Raw genomic sequence first — 17,222 nt, forward strand, 5'->3', positions numbered from 1 at the left:
GTAAGGAGACAATAAGTTGATCCAATCATTCTGGAAAACAATTTGAAATCCAATCAACCCTTCATTCAAGGCAAGTATTAATGAAGTACTGAATCACTATACACTCTTTCTCTCTATATATACACTATACACTAAACACAAGAACTGTGCTGAGCACTGGAGATACAAATCTAAAAGCAAAATAGTCCTTACCCTCAAAAAGCTGTCATTCTGATGGGGAAAGCAACATGCACATACATATACACACACACATATGAATATGCATTATAATCAAAACCATACAAATCTTATACAGTTAAAAAAAAAAGTAGCATTTGTATAACATTTTAAGGTTTGCAAAGTACTTGATAAAAATGATTTTATTTTACCCTTACAACAACTTTGGGAGTTTGATACTATCATTATACCTATTTTACAGTATAAGAAATAGATTACAAAGATTTAGTGACTTGCCTAAGATTGCACAGAGAGTATAGAGGCTAGTTTGAATTCAGATTTTCTTTGCCTCTGGACACAGTGCTCTATCTGCTCTGCCTCCTAAATGTCTCTGTGCACTATATTTAGTGCCTACTGCTCCAGAAACTGTGCAAAGTACTCCTTCCAGGTGAGAAAACCTGTTCTGATCAATGCAGTTCAGTGCCTTCTTCACTACTTAGTTGTAGTGGCCTTAGAGAGTTTGTAGCCTTAGAGTGAATTTGAAGAGGGTTAAAGGGCTAAAGGTGGCAGGATTTGAGTGAATCCAAGTTTTCCTGGCTTCAAGGCCAGCTCTTCATTTTATAGAGATAAGAAAGTAGGCATAAAGGTGAGTAATTTTTGATGTCTTCCTGGCCATTTTGCTTTTTAAAATAACATTGTCTTTTACATAGGGTGCTTAAATTTAGAAAGTGACAGCATTGGAAATAACTCAGCTTAGTACCTAATTTGAAGCATAATTAGGAAAAATAGGAAATTCAGAAAATGGAAAGCTCCAACACCATCCTTCTCACAACCTAACAGTGATTTGTTCCAGGTGAACACACTGTATTAATTCTTCCTAAATACAATGTTTAGTGCTGTTTCTCCAGGCACAGAAATTTCTAGATAACAATACTGGGTTCAGAATACACAAAAAAAGTTTGTCCACTGAAAAATGCTCATCCAAGGAGGGTCCAGTAGGTTGCCAAAAGGTCGGCACAATGAAGCTTTATTTCTGGCCTGGGAAGAAATAATGGAAATGGCTTCTGCCTCTGGGAACTCACCCTGATATTGATATTGTTGGAATCCATGCAGTCTGCTTTTGAAGCCAGTTTGACCCAGCCTACATTTATTCATTCACACCTTGAAAGTGCCAGTGTCTGAGAATAAGACTCACACAGGGGTGAAATCTTCAGCCTCCCCTGATGATGACTTTGGATCTAGCAAATGGGAGGCACCATATCTGGGTAATGAAGAGTCTTAAAGCTTAAAAGAGCCAGAAAGAAAGAACACTCCAACTGCCTTCTTTCATAGGTAACCATGGATCAACATCTGAATTCAATACAGAGAAAGTACGTAAGAAGATGAGTGAAGAATTAGAGTCACAGTATAAACTGGTAGTGAGCAATAATTTTTAAAAAATTAATGCATTATTTATTTTACATAATTTTTTTTAGTTACAAATTCTTTCCCTCTCTTTTATCCCCTTTCCCTTCTCTGAGAAGGCAAACAATACAATGTCAATTGTACATGTGAAATCACACAAAATATTTCTATTTTAGTCATATTTTTCAAGCAAGAAAAATAAAGTGAGAAAATTATATCTCAATGTTCACTCAGATCTGGTTCATCAGTTTTCTTTTTGTGGAGGGTAGCATTCTTGATCAGAGCAGCCAGGTCTTTCATACAGCATTGCTAATGGTGGGCACTGTGATTTCCTGGTTCTTCTCATTTCATTTTGTATCAGTGTATATAGATTTTGTCATATTTTTCTGAAGCCAGTTCTCTCCTTGTTATTTCCATCACTTCATACTCCATAACAACTATATGCCACAGTTTGTTTGGCCATTCCCCAAATGACCACTACAAAAAAAAGCTGCTAAATACTTTTGTACATATAGTCCCTCCTCACTGTGCTTTGATCTCTTTGAGATATAGACCTACTATTGCTAGGTCAAAGGGTATGTACAGTTTTATAGCCCTTTGAGTATAGTGTCAAATTGTTTTCCAGGATGGTTGTACCAGTCCACTATTCTATCAGCAGTTCATTAGTGTACCTATTTTTTCCTCAACCCCTTCAGCATTTATCATTTCTTATAATATTCTTCTCTAAAATGTAATCTTCTCTGGGAGCAGGTTTCTTGGGGGGGCTTTTGGGGGCAGCCTTCTTTTCAGTTCAGTAATCACTCCAAATGCAGCCAGGTATTAAAGTCCAAATCCTTTATTGTCTCCTTCAAAATCTCATTTCTTTCACTTGGGGCTCGGCTAGTTTTCTGGAGGCCTTCCAGATCTTGGTTTAAGTGTTCTCCACAGGACAGCCTGCCATCATTTCTCTGTCTTCCTTAGTTCTTCCCGCCTGCCTTCTCTGGCTTCTGAATCTCCTGGACTGAATCCTGGTTAAGGCTCCTAACTTATATATGTTCTCTTAAAGTTGTGAATCTTGTAGAACTCTAGTAAGTACTAAGTACATAATCATTGTCTCTATCAATTCTACTGACTTAGCACCTTGTTTCAAATTCTGGCCCGTAATAATTTCTGATAGTTGGGAAGTGGTAACTCAAGAGTTGCTTTAATTTGCCTCTTTCTAATTAATAATGATTTAAAGCATTTTGCAACAGAGTTTTAAATAGCTTTGATTTCTTCTTCTGAAGACTGCCTATTTATAGCCTTTAGTCATTTATCAACTGGGGAATGGCCCTTATTTTTACAAATTTGACTCAGTTCTACACTCATATATGTACTCTCTCAAATATACTTGAGAAATGAAGCTTTTATCAGAGAAACTTGCTATAATTTTTGTATTATTTCATTGTCTATGGTACCTTTTAGCAAAATATAGTTTCTCTGATTAACTTTCTAAATTAGGTCTATTGTTGCTTTTATTTTGTCCCAGGTTATGATTATTACCCCTATCCTTTTTACTTCAATTAAAGCATATTAGATTTTGTTTCAGCTCTGTTTTAACTCTATGTCTTTCTCTTTCAAGTGTGTCTCTTGTAAGTAATGTATTGTTGGATTCCAGTTTCTAATTCATCCTGCTATCTGCTTCTGTTATATAGGTGAACTCAGCCCATTAGCATTCATAGTTAGGATTACTAACTGTGTATTTCCCTCCATATAGTACCTTTTGCTTCTCCTTTTCTCTCTCTCTCTCTCTCTCTCTCTCTCTCTCTCTCTCTCTCTCTCTCTCTCTCTCTCTCTCTCTCCCTCCCTCCCTCCCTCGCTTCTTTCCTTCCTTCCTCTCTCTCTCTCACTTCCTCTCCTTTTCTCTCCCTCCTCCCCTTTATCCTATTCCTCCTTTAAAATCTTTTTTTGCTCCTAACCACTACCTCCCCTAATCCTCCTTCCCCTTTTATCATCTCCTCCCTCTTTTATCCCTTCCTCCTCCTATTTTCCTATGGGTAAGTTGCATTTCTATACACAACATTGTACAGATATATACTTCCCTCTTTGCTTTCAAATGCTACAGCTTGTAATTTTGGAGACCTGATTATATCCATTTTTTTGTAAAATGTAAAATTTGCATGGTACAAAAGATCAATAACCATGACTCCTAGATTCCTTTCACATTATTGTCATCTACCCTCTAACAATACTCCTCACATGTTTTTAAAAAACTCTTCCAGTATAATTTGTGAATCATTTTGTTGAAATTTCTTAGTAAATTTTTGGTTTTGTTGATAGCTAGAAGTTACTTTTTTTGTCATTGTTGTTCCTGAATGTTTTTTCTTAAAAAAGATAATTTTGCTTTTGAAAAAAGCTTCAAGAGGAAGAAGGCATAGTTAGTAGAGTAGACATGAGGGGAGAGGATCAAGGGAACAGACCTTAGCACTAGCCATGGAAAAGAGGAAGGATACTTTTTAGAGAAAACAGTGGAGGTTAGGATGTAAGAAAATACATAGAATTTTGAGGTAAGGAAGAAAGTTGCAGAAATTTAAAACATATGTCTTTTGGTGTTTTAGACAAATAGGAAACAAAGTTAGTATGCTGAGAGTGGGAATCAGTTAGAATGGGCTTAGGAAGTTGAAAGAAGTAGAGAAGATTTGTAATAGCCATTGTGAAGAAATTTGACATGTAATCAATAAGACAGACAAAAAAAAAAAAAAAAGAATGTTAAACTACAGTGAAAACTCAGCTAAGCCTAGAGGACAGGGATTGCTTCATTTTTATCCCAGAATTCCCAGTGCCTAGGACAGTGGTGTTTAAAAAATGCTATTTGTCTGGTTGCTTGATTGAAGTTAGAAAACATTAATTTATCATTGTTTCAATCAACAATTCTGCAATTTTCTCCAGCATAGCCTGGTAGCCCAGCTGTGGGATCAAAGAAAACAGATGATGGGAATTTCTTAGTGGTAGGTAAAGATCAAGGGGACAAAGGATTCCAGGTTGCTAAAGTAAAGGGCATTGGAATGACTGAAATGAAGTCCAAGGTGTATTGAAAACAAATAGTGACAGGATTAGGTTGAGTTTACTGACTAGATTTCTTTCTTAAGGACCAGGTCTTAAACCAAAACCATTCTGATTCTCATTGGCCACCAACAGATCCTAAGCCAAACCCCATTTTATTTGGTTATTGTTTGGGTCCTGATTGACAGTCATTTCTGCTTTGATCTGACACCTTGAGGGTCTTCCCCTCCCAGATTCATTCATTTCTTTACTTAGATTTTTCTGGACTAGGCTACAGAGATTCTTTGCCTCAGTTCCCTAACCTTAATCACTGAATTGGTGAAGCCTCAGTGAAATTGAAATCTGTTGAAGTCGTTAGCTTAAAAAGCCCAAGGTCTTTCATTTCATCCAAGCCATATCCAATCATCTTGATCTATGTCTTGCCACTGGACTCAGATGGCTCTGGAGGGAAAAATGAGGCAAGATATCTTGCACAACCCTCCCTACCTTAAATCCATTTATTTGCATGTCATGGCACCATCTCCCTGATGATATGTTCCTCTTTGAGAACAAAGGACAAACAACAACAAGATGGGCTATGACAATAGATAGGAGGTGAGGGATATTGATGAGTTCTTGCTGAGCATGAGGAAGACAATCAGGATCACAGATCTTTAAGTTGGAAGAAATCTCTTTTTTGGTCATGTCTAACTCGTTGTGACTCTTTTGGGGGATTGTTTGGCAAATATACTGTAATGGTTTGCTATTTCCTTCTCCATCTTATTTTATACATGAGGAAACTAAACAAACAGGATTAAATGACTGACTCGGAGGCACATAGCTAGTATCTGAGGCCAAAGATTTTAACTCAGGAATATGAATCTTCTTAACTCCTGCTTCAGCACTCTATCCGCTGTACCACCTGGAAGGAATTCAGAGAGCATTTAATTGAAGACATTTCTACCCCTAACTGCCCCTTACAACATTTATAGCTTCTCTTATAGAACACTATTAAAAGGAAATCCATTCTCTCCAAAGGCATATCATTCCACTTTTGGGTAATTCTAATTGTGAGTTTTTCCTTATATTGTACCTAAATCCTTGTCTCTAAATTTCCACCCATTGCTTCTTCTCCTTCTATCCTCTAGACTCAGCAGAACAAGATGAATCTCTTTCTCATATTCAAACACATGAAGACGGTTCTCATGCTCCAATAAGTTTTTTCTAGGTAAAACATTCCAGTTCCTTGTACAGCATGATCCCAAGGCACCCTCATGTACCTGGTAACCTTCCTCTGAAATTCAATTCAACAAGCATTTACTAGGTACCTACTATACTCAGTATCTGTGCTAATTTTTGGAAACATAAAAACCAAAAATAAAAAGTTTGAGGAGGGGCTGCACCTGGCACATAGTAGGTGCTTAGTAAATGTTTATTGGTTGATTGATTGATAATAGAAGGAAGACAAAAATTTGACTATAATGGAAGCTACAAAAGAATGTTTTGGTAATGGAATCATAAAGTAATGCAGGAACAAACTTTTTCCAGAGGCAATGATTGTGTTAATTTGATTATATTTCTTATAGCAAGAGGTAAAGTTAGTGTGTGTGTTTGTATGTATGTGCACATGTGTGTGTATATTAACTAGACAGAAAAATTAGAAAAAAAGATGAGACAATGCCCTTGAGTTTGATGGATGACAGGACTATAGAATCAGAAGATATTAAGATTTCAAAAGAGAAGACCCAGTAGCAAAATAGGTGAAGCAATAGTTTGCAAGCAACCATTGTAATGCCAGAGAAACTGAGGCAAGATAGAGATTAGAGAGTTTTTAATATTTTATTTGGAAGGGAGAGATATACTGGGACCAAATGGATCCATGGTTTGGACCCAGGGCTGAATGAGACTATCGTCTCCAAGAATCCAGCATCCAGCCAGCATCCGGCAGCCAATGCTAGTTCTCAATGACATATTTATCACAGTAACTAAACAAAGGCAGGGGGGTGGAGTCCAAACTGGTGATCAGGAATCTCCAGACAGGAACTATCAACTTGGCTCTGAGGGATTGAGGGGGTAGGACCATAAATTCTTACTAACTTGGAGTTAAGAAAGTGTCTGACTAGAGACAATGTCTGGAGGCCTTCTTTCTGAGTTTACACATTGACAATTTATAACCTTAAAGCAAATAGCCCTGAGTTATATCAGTCTTTATGAAGGGAAGGTGTTTGTAAGTAAGGGGATTGAGGCAGAACAATTAAGAAAACTAAGACAGGATCAATTAGGGAAACTGAGGCAGAACAATTTAGGGAAACTGAGTCAGGACAATAAAAGAGAATTGGGCACAACACCATGGGGAACAAGGAAGTAATCCCCTCTTCATCTGGGAAAAGGAAGTTATTTTCATTGGAGAGAGTTATGAGGGGAACACTAATAAGAAAGGGAAGGCAAATCTTGGCACAGTGGATAGAGCTCGAGCCCTAAAGTCAAGGGCACCTGAATTCAAATCCAGCCGCAGACATTTTATTAGCTTTATGACCTTGGCCAAAATATTTAACCCTGTTTGCCTCAGTTTCCTCATCTGTAACATGGGCTGGAGAATGAAATGGCAAACCACTCAACTGTCTCTGCCAAGAAAACCCAGATGGGGTCGCAGAGAGCCAGCCATGACTAAAATGACTCACTTACAACAAATCAAACAAAATCTCACTTAAGGTAAAGATGGGAAAAAAGAAACCTGGTAGAAAAGATAGAAGATTTGATGGGGATTGCTTGAAGAAAAATAGATGACATAGGACCCTATGAAAGGAACTTTTAAAGGGGTAGATTCTTGAGCTTTGGGAGATGGAAGTTAATGTTGGGGCTGAGAATCAAGGAATAGATATAAGAACTGGAGGGAAGGGCAGAGGAAACATACTCAGTTTGGCAATTTTTAATAAGCATGAAGAAGGCAGAAAGATGAAGAGGAAACTTCAAAAGCATAATGTCAGCAGAGAATTTAGTTAACTGAGTGAGACTGTTGTTTAATCCTTTGGCTGGCTCTTCACAGTGTGATTCTACCTTCTCCAATTCCTGAGCAGAGATGACTATTCTAAAGGTGCTCCCCTTGAGTCAGTATCATGCATAATACAGCAGCCATACTTTCTGCATTTAGCCTGAATGATTGGTGGCTCAGTGCCTACTTACCAGGTTTCAGAGTAAAAGAGAGATACATTTCTTCTATAATAAGAGAGTTGACCTCAATGCTTTCAAAGCTTCCTTCCTAACTCTAACCTTCTATAATTATGGGCTTCTTTCTTCAAAATTTGGTGGGGTTCATCAGGAAAGCATCCTTGAAAGGGATTAGCTCCAAGAAAGGCAAAAGCTCTGTTATGATGGGAAGAGCACTTTGAATTTAAAGTTAAGAAACGGAATTTGAATCCAGGAGCTGTTATTTATTAACTTTGTGACAGTCTTAGGTCAGGTCACCTAGTTTCTCTGTATCTCTACTTTCCCCTCTTTAAAAAAAAAAAAATGAGGGGGCAGCTAGGTGGTGCAGTGGATAGAGCACCAGCCTTGAATTCAGGAGGACCCAAGATCAAATCTGGTCTCAGACACTTAACACTTCCTAGCTGTGTGACCCTGGGCAAGTCACTTAATCCCAGCTTCAGGAGGGGGAAAAATGAGAGGGCTGGCCTAGATGATTTCCCAGATTTCTTCCAATTAAAACTTTGGTCCTATAAGGACCACCATAATTTTTGTAAGAGCTGGATTTCCTTTGATATATCCTTTGATCCAGCAGTGTCATTACTGGATCTGTGTCCCGAAGAGATCATAAACAAAGGCAAAGAACTCACACATGCAAAAATGTTTATAGCAGCTCTGTGGTAGTGAAAAATTGGAAGCCCATCAATTGAGGAATGGCTAAACAAATTGTATGAATGTATATGAATGTAGTGGAACACTCATGTTACAAAATGAGCAGGTAGAGTTCAGAAAAAACTGAAAAAACTTTTTTTTTCCCCCTGAGGCTGCCCCAAAACTGAAAAAACTTAATATGAACTGATGCTGAATGAAGTGAGAAAACCAGGAAAACATTGTTCACAGTAACAGCAATGTTGTACAGATGATCAATTTTGATAGATTTAGCTCTTTTCAACAATACAATGATCTAAGACTCATGATGGAAAATATCATATATATCCAGAGAAAGAATTGTAGAGTCTAGATGCAGATCAAAGCATATTTTTCTTTCTTTTTTTTCTTTCTAATGTTTTTTTCCCTTTTGTTCTGATTCTTCTTTCACAACATGATTAATATGGAAATATGTTTAAAATGATTGCACATACATAACCTGTATCAGATCACTTGCCATCTTGGGAAGGAAGACGAGGAAAGAAGGAGGGAAGAAAAAAAAGAAATCAAAATCTTATAAAAGTAAATGTTGAAAATTTTCTTTACATGTAATTGTAAAAAATAAAATACTATTAAGTGAGGGGGGCAAAAAGAACTACATTTTATAAAGTTCAGTGGATACATACATACTATTAAGTATATAGTGAATGCTAGTTTTCACATATGGAAACTGAAGTTGAGGAACAACATACCCTCCAAAGAGTATTGACAATAAGCCAATCCAGAGTCTAAAAGTAAACATGGAAAAACCTGGGAGTTAGCCTGATATTAAAAGCCTAATAGTCTCATTGCCTTCCATTGCTTAGAAAGAGATTAACTTTCCACAACAATCCCAAGAGTAGTGTGGACCCTATGTTGTTCAGGAATAGTTTTAAGTCCCCCTTCCATTTCCCCCGGCTTTCTCCCATCAGCCATCTTCAGTTTTGATTCAGGAATTGGTTTTTTAAATGTCACTTTAAAGGTCTAATTTCCAAAATATATAGAGAACTGACCCTACTTTATAAGAAAGCAAACTATTCTCCAATTGATAAATGGTCAAAGGATATGAACAGACAATTCTCAGATGATGAAATTGAAACTATTTCCACTCATATAAAAGAGTGTTCCAAATCACTATTGATCAGAGAAATGCAAATTTTTAAGACAACTCTGAGATATCACTACACACTTGTCAGATTGGCTAAGATGACAGGAACAAATAAGGATGAATGTTGGAGGGGATGTGGTAAAACTGGGACACTAATGTATTGTTGGTGGAGTTGTGAAAGAATCCGGCCATTCTGGAGAGCAATTTGGAATTATGCCCCAAAAGTTATCAAACTGTGCATACCCTTTGATCCAGCAGTGCTACTACTGGGCTTATATCCCAAGGAAATACTAAAGGGAAAGGGACCTGTATGTACCAAAATGTTTGTGGCAGCTCTTTTCATAGTGGCTAGAAACTGGAAGATGAAAGGATGTCCATTGATTGGAGAATGGTTGGGTAAATTATGGTATATGAAGGTTATGGAATATTATTGTTCTGTAAGAAATGACCAGCAGGATGAATTCAGAAAGGTTTGGAGAGATTTACATGAACTGATGCTGAGTGAAATGAACAGAACCAGAAGATCTCTGTACACTTCAGTGTTGTATGAAGATGTATTCTGATGGAAGTGGATATCTTCAACATAAAGAAGATCCAACTCACTTCCAATTGATCAATGATGGACAGAAACAACTACACCCAGAGAAGGAACACTGGGAAGTGAATGTAAACTGTTAGCACTACTGTCTATCTACCCAGGTTACTTACACCTTCGGAATCTAATACTTAACGTGCAACAAGAAAATTGGATTTACACACATATATTGTATCTAGGTTATATTGTAACATGTAAAATATATGGGATTGCCTGTTATCTAGGAGAGGGAGTAGAGGGAGGGAGGGGAAAATTTGGAAAAATGAATACAAGGGATAATGTTATTTAAAAAATTACTCATGCACATATACTGTCAAAAAAATTTATAATTATAAAATTTTTACAAATATCACTTTAAAAAACCACACATATGCTCTCTGAACAAGATCTTTTTCATTTTATTTTCAAAATCATCATGGCTCAAGGGCTAAATAGAAGCTTGAACCAATCAAAGAACCTTCCCAGGGGCTCAGTAGAAACAGGAATCACAGAACTGGCTGGCAGCACTGCAGAAAATAGACCTGATGGAGAAATCCACATGAGGGTGTTGGGTGACCTTGACAATGGCAAAAAATGGTTGTATTTTTATCTGGCCTCTTTCTCCAAGAAGCCCTAACTGTGCTCTACAGACATGATTTCATGTACTCCCATAACATTTATTCAGTAGGCATGGGGAAACAGTGAGGTAGATAGCATTATACCCATTTGTGGAGTGGAGAAACTAAGATCCCTTAGTTTGAATAGGAAACACAATTTGTTTAAAGTCATGCACCAAGTTTAGTTGTCCTGAAAATAACAATAACAACCCACAAAAATAGTGATTATAATAATAATAATGGCTAATAACATTTACATAGTACTTTAAGATTTACAAAATGATTTTACTGTTATCTTACGTGGATCTTTACAACAACCCTTTGAGAGAGGTAACTTATCCCCAGTTTACAGATGAGAAAACTGACTTTTCCATAGTTACACAGCTACTGAGTGTAAGATTCAAGACTAGAACTTAGCTTTTTTGATTCCAAGTCTAGCATATTGATTTCCATGAAATGCCATAGTAATTGGGGTGCCATTGAAATCTCAAGGATGTTAAAGTTCAATGCATTTTGCTTTCTTTATTTTTAAATTTTCTCTTTTCTCCTCTTTCTGCCCTTTGGGAACACATCATAATATCAGAAGAAATTTCAGCCAGAACAGTGTTCTGCCCAAGTCCAGTTAGATCAGTGCTGTCTAATCTTCCCCAAAGTAGCCAATTCAGCTGATTTTTCTTTAGTTATCTTAAGTCCCAAGGGATTGCTCATTGCAACTGAATTTCTCTTTGGCCATAAAATATGATGTTTAGAACCTGAATGATAATTGTATGCCTCCCAACCTGCCTTAAAAACAAACATTTTAACAAATTCCCAAACCATCTAGCCTGCCTAAATCTATTAGAACTTATGGGGAAAAAAGAAGTCCAGGTGAACCAAAATGATGCAGTATCATATAATAGTATCATAGATTTAAGACACCTTAGAGGTCAGTAAATCCAATCTTTTCTTTTACAGAGAAGGAAATTGAGGCCTACTAAAGTATTCTAGCTCAAAGTGCTAGATTTGGGATCTGAAGACCTGGGCTTAAAATACACTTTCTTTTTAATTAAAGCCTTTTATTTTCAAAATATATGCATGGATAATTTTCAACATTCACCTTGCAAAAACATTGTGTACTGAATTTTTCCCTCCCTTTTCCTCACTCCCTCTCTTAGATGGCAAGTAATCCAATATATGTTAAACATATGCAATTCTTCTATACATATCTCCACAATTTTCATGCTGCATAAGAAAAATCAGATCAAAAAGGAAAAAATATGAGAAAGAAAACAAAATGCAAGCAAACAGTAAAAAGAGTGAAAATACTATGTTGTGATCCACAATCAGTTCCCACAGTCATCTCTCTGAGTGCAGATGGCTCCCTTCATAAGAAGACCTTTGGAACTAGCCTGAATCATCTTGTTGATGATGAGAGCCACAGGATTTGGGTTTGAATGTTGGAAATGTTGTCATATGTGTTACTATGAGCAAATCATGTTGCTTTTATGGGACTCAGTTTTCCCTTCTGTAAAATGAGGGGATTGGACTCAGTGGCCACTGAGATGTTTTTCAGCTCTATGATCCTATCAATGACTTACCCACAGTCATATTGTCAGCCCAAGACAATGCTCAATATCCAAGACAGTACTCAAACCCCATTCTGAAAGAAGCTTCCGAGGAACTCAGAAGAAATGAGATTTCCTGAAAGGAAGCAACATATGAAGGAAAGCATCTTAGATATAGAGTAACAAAGTGAGGATACAAATCCAACTTTGCTCCTTGCTACCAAGTTGGACAAGTTGTAGACAAATTGGAGCTGTCCAAAAAAGAGTTATCAGCATAGTTGTTACTGTTTGTTTCCTTCTTGAAGAGTATAGAGAGCCAGAACTCTGAGTATACTTGAAACAAGAATATTTACAATAGGGTGTTTACTCAGTGTGATTGATGAGATAATGATGAGATCATAGTTCACATATATTTAGTACTTAGTATGGTGATGTAATGGTTCTCTAGTTCACACATACATAGTGTGTTATAATGATGTAATCATACCAAAGTATTTAAGGGCTGAGAAGACTGGAAATGAGTCCATCTTTGACCATCCTCCTGGTGGCTTTCCTGTCTCTTGCACTTTTCCACTAAGATCAACACTGGTCCCCAGATCCTCCAGAGAGCTAGTATGGACATTACAGAAGAGGACCAATGACATCAGTAGGGTGTTGTCTTGAACAACAAGTGAATTGGATGTAAGTGAAACAAAGTTCATCGGAGTCAAGCTCTCCTCCAGAATCAGTAGAATCCAGTAGGCATAGATCAATATGACTGTCAATGGCTCCAGATGCAGTGGAAGACCTTGACCTTTTTTCCAGCATAAGAGGACTTGAGTGGATCTCTCCTTTACACATTCTACAATACAGCTAGTATTTGCCTCTTTCAGTTTCTCACTCCATCTTCCACCTTCATACCTTTCAGAACTCTCTGACCCCTCACTTTTGTTTTGTGGTTTCTTTGACCCTCATCAAAACCTCAGTGCCTTGTGTAAAGGAGGCTTTTCCTGATCCTCCTAAGTTTCTTTGCAACAAACTCAAAGGCCATTAAGTAAATACTTATCTTCCTCTCAGATTATTTTCCAGCTAACAACATATTTTGTTAATAACATCTCTCTCACTAGAATGCATTCTATTGGAGATTAGGAACTGTTTTTTGTTGTCCAAGTTTTCCAACTGTTCTTGTATTCCCAAGAGTATCTGGTAATTACTTAATGAATGCTTTTTGGTTGACTTACAACTAGAAAAAGTTCTTAGTCGGTTGTAGGTTAAAATAGATCTCTTCCTGCTCTTAGATTTTGTGATTCTGACAAATCTGTAAGTTACAATTAAATCACTTAAACTCCCCATCTAATATTAAAAGTCTTGAACTGGATTATTTCTAAAATCCTTTTTTGAGTTTATGAACTAGCTGGAACATTACAGAAAGTAGATCTGATGTAGACCCAAGAGGAGGGTTAGAAGCTTAGGGCTGGAAGATCTACCATGTCTTCTAACCCATGTCTCTCATTTTTACCTATTACTCCTTCTTAGACAAAAGAAGATAGTTGAGTGGCCATGTTTACTATAGCCTCTTAATAGCTTTCTCCGCCTCTATTCTCTTCTACCTCCAGTCCTTTGCTTACCTGCTAAGCTAAGCACACACCCATTCCAGGGAAATGATATTTATTCCATAATTTTTTGGTTCCTGTGGATACAATTTCATATCCTTTGACCATTTATCATTTGGGGAATGACTTATATTCTTATAAATTTGACAGTTTATGTATTTTACAAATAAGACCTTTATCAGAAATACTGGCTGTAAAGATTTTTTTCCCAGCTTTGTATTTCCCTTTTAATCTTGTTTCTGTTCTGCAAAAACTTTTTAATTTTATGTAATCAAAGTTGTCCATTTTGCTTTTCATAATGTTATCTAATTCTTTGGTCATAAATTCCTCCCCTCTCCAAAAATCTGATAGATAAATTCTCCCTTGTTCTCCTAATTTGTTTATGGCATCATCTTTTATGCCCAAATCATGTATCCATTTTGACCTTATTTTGGTATGGGGTATGAGATGTAGGTCTATGTCGAGTTTCTGACATTATTTTCCAATTTCCCCAGCAATTTTTGTCAAATACTGAGTTCTTATTCCAAAAGTTGGAGTTTGGAGTTTACCAAATGCTAAATTGCTATAGGCCTTGATTATTGTGTTGTGTGTATCTAATGTATTCCACATACAATTTCAAATATTATTCTTGGTTATTTCTGTACTCCCTATGCCCTTTCTGAGGCTCTCCTATGCTATAAACAGGTGCTATTAACTTGTTAGATCTGTCCCCAAAGGAGTGCTGACCAGATCGAAGGATATTGGAGTTTATTGCAAGCTTCATTACAGCAAAACTTCGTTGCAAAGAAAGCTAAGCCTCTTTTGAATGTTATTGCAAGAGGAGGGGTGATTCTCAGCATTCACTTTTCCAACAGTCTTTTATTCAGCAAATGGGAGAATTCGTGGGATTTTTGAGGTGACCCTGGCAGGGAATAGAAGGAAATTTTAACTGAGATTTGCTAAGAACTAATTTATCTTTTGAACTACCTGGAGAGATGCTGAACCAAACATAAATGGCTTCCATAAGGCATCCACACACACACAAAAAAAGCTTTTAACCATTCTCCAAGGGGGCCCATTAAGAAAATGTCACCTGACCTCCTGGGCTACATGCCTGTCACCCCAGAAGGTGACTGAGAAGATTAGCCCTACTGGGCAAAAGGATGAAAAAAAAATAAGAAATAATGACAACTAACCTTTTATCATAGCTTTTTGGAACTAGCAGAACTTCAGAAATCATAAAGTGTAATAGTCTGAAAGAGACCTTGGAGATCATCCGAAGTTTTTATTGTTCAGAATGAGAACCCCTGGGCATGCCCAAGATAGTTTCAGGAAGTCTGCAGGGTCAAAGATATTTTTGTGACAATTTTGAAATAATACCAAACTGTTTTAATTTTCAATATAGGAAATATAAACTAAATATAAACATATTAACAAAAGCATTGGAGGAAGTCCTCAATAATTCATAAGAATATAAAGGGTTCCTGAGACTAAAAAATTTGAGAATTGCTCATTTAGTTTCAAGCTCTTTTTGTTATTGTTTTTAGGATTTTTTTTTTTTCAAACAAATGAGGACACTGAAAAGGTCACTACGTGAGGAGTGACGGGCAGAGTTGAGATACTATTAACTCTAGGAATAGATTTTCTTCCTTCTGTGCCATTCTAGCTTACACATGGCTAAAAGCAGAATCTAGCCTTCAATCCATAAATAAACATGTACTAAATGCATACTATTGGTAGGCACTGTACTAAGTGATGAGGATACAAAAAGAGACAAGAGATAGCCCTTGCCCTCAAGGAGGTTATACTCTGATGGGGGAGAGAGCATGCAAACAAATCTATACAAAGCAAATTATATATAGGATAAATAGGAAATAATTAACAGAAGGAAGACACTAGAATTAAGAGAGCTTGGGAAAGGTTTCTTGCAGGAGGTGAAATTTTAGTTGGGATTTTAAAGAATCCATGGAAGCTAAAGGACAAGATTAGAAGGGAGAGTATTCTAGGCATGTGGGAAAACCAGAGAAATTCCTGGATCAAGGAATATCCAGGAGGTCAGTATAATTGGATCAAAAAACACATGCCTGGGAGTTAGGTGTAAGAAGACTGGAAAGGCTATGAAGGTCTTTGAATACCCAAAAGCTTTTTGTATTTGATCTTAGAGGCAATAGGGAATTGAATTTATTTATTTAATTGGAATATAAGTGGGGTGGGAGGGTAATATGATTAGACTTTGAGTTTTTGCATAATTACTTTAATGACTGAATGGAGAATGAATTGAGTGGGGAGACATTTGAGGTGGGCAGGTCCACCACTAACTGCTGTAATAATCAAGATGTGAGATGATAAGGACCTGCACTAGTTCCTCAGTCCTCTGATCTTTTCAATATGCCACATTTCCCTTGGATGTGTTGTAGTTTACCAGACCCAGAGTTCAACAGATAATCTTTCTACCTTCCCTTCTAGTGTCCCCATACCCACAGGTTAAGTGAACATCATTGTTTCCTATATAGCCATTTTCCCTCTCTGAAAACTGGATGAGAAACTGTGGAATGAAACTGGGTTTGTTATATTTCTTTGAGGCCTGATGCTGGAATTCCCTTAGGCCTGTGGCTTGTGTTCCCAAAAATGGGCTGAGATTTCTGATGAGAGCTCTCAGCATTCTTCAGACAGTGTCTGGAACTGGGATTGAAGGATTTAGTTGTTTTTTTTTTCCTCTGTCTCCACCTCCTTCCTCTACAGAATCCATGCCCTTTTAATCTTCCCCTTGTCTACAGAGTGTAGTATACATTTGTATCTGCCACATTGGATCCCTCGCATGGTTGCTCTCTCGCCAACTGGGAGCTTTCTCCTTTCTTCCCAGAATGTTCCCTGAGGATATCTCATTATTTATTAAAGGTTTTATGCTTTATATGTTTTCCTCTTCCATCTCCCTCCATCTTCTTTTCATCAAATTCTAACTCTCATCTTGCTGCACTCTACCCTTCTTTCAGGAGTTTTCTGGAGTCAACTGGAAACATCAAATATGGAGGAGGCCCAGAGAGAAGGAGGTGGCTAGCTGAGATCATTCCCCTAGAAGCTGACCAGTAATTTTCTTTCTTTTTTTTTTATTATATATTTTTTTATAATATTATCCCTTGTATTCATTTTTCCAAATTATCTCTCCCCTCCCTCTACTCCCTCCCCCCGATGACAGGCAATCCCATACATTTTACATGTGTTACAATATAACCTAGATACAATACATGTGTGTAAATACCTTTTTCTTGTTGCACAATAAGCATTAGATTCCGAAGGTACATGTAACCTGGGCAGACAGATATTAGTGCTAACAATTTACATTCACTTCCCAGTGTTTCTTCTCTGGGTGTAGCTACC

At 37.1% G+C, this 17,222-nt stretch overlaps 1 protein-coding gene across 1 annotated transcript in view; it reads left to right on the forward strand.

Annotated features, from left to right (window-relative positions):
* The window catches only part of LOC141565443 (protein FAM163A-like), a 122,119-nt gene that overhangs the window by 31,018 nt on the left and 73,879 nt on the right, over positions 1-17,222 (forward strand). The gene's annotated exons all lie outside the window — the stretch shown is intronic.

This window comes from Sminthopsis crassicaudata, chromosome 4, assembly GCF_048593235.1.
Source record: "Sminthopsis crassicaudata isolate SCR6 chromosome 4, ASM4859323v1, whole genome shotgun sequence".
Lineage (NCBI taxonomy): Eukaryota > Metazoa > Chordata > Mammalia > Dasyuromorphia > Dasyuridae > Sminthopsis > Sminthopsis crassicaudata.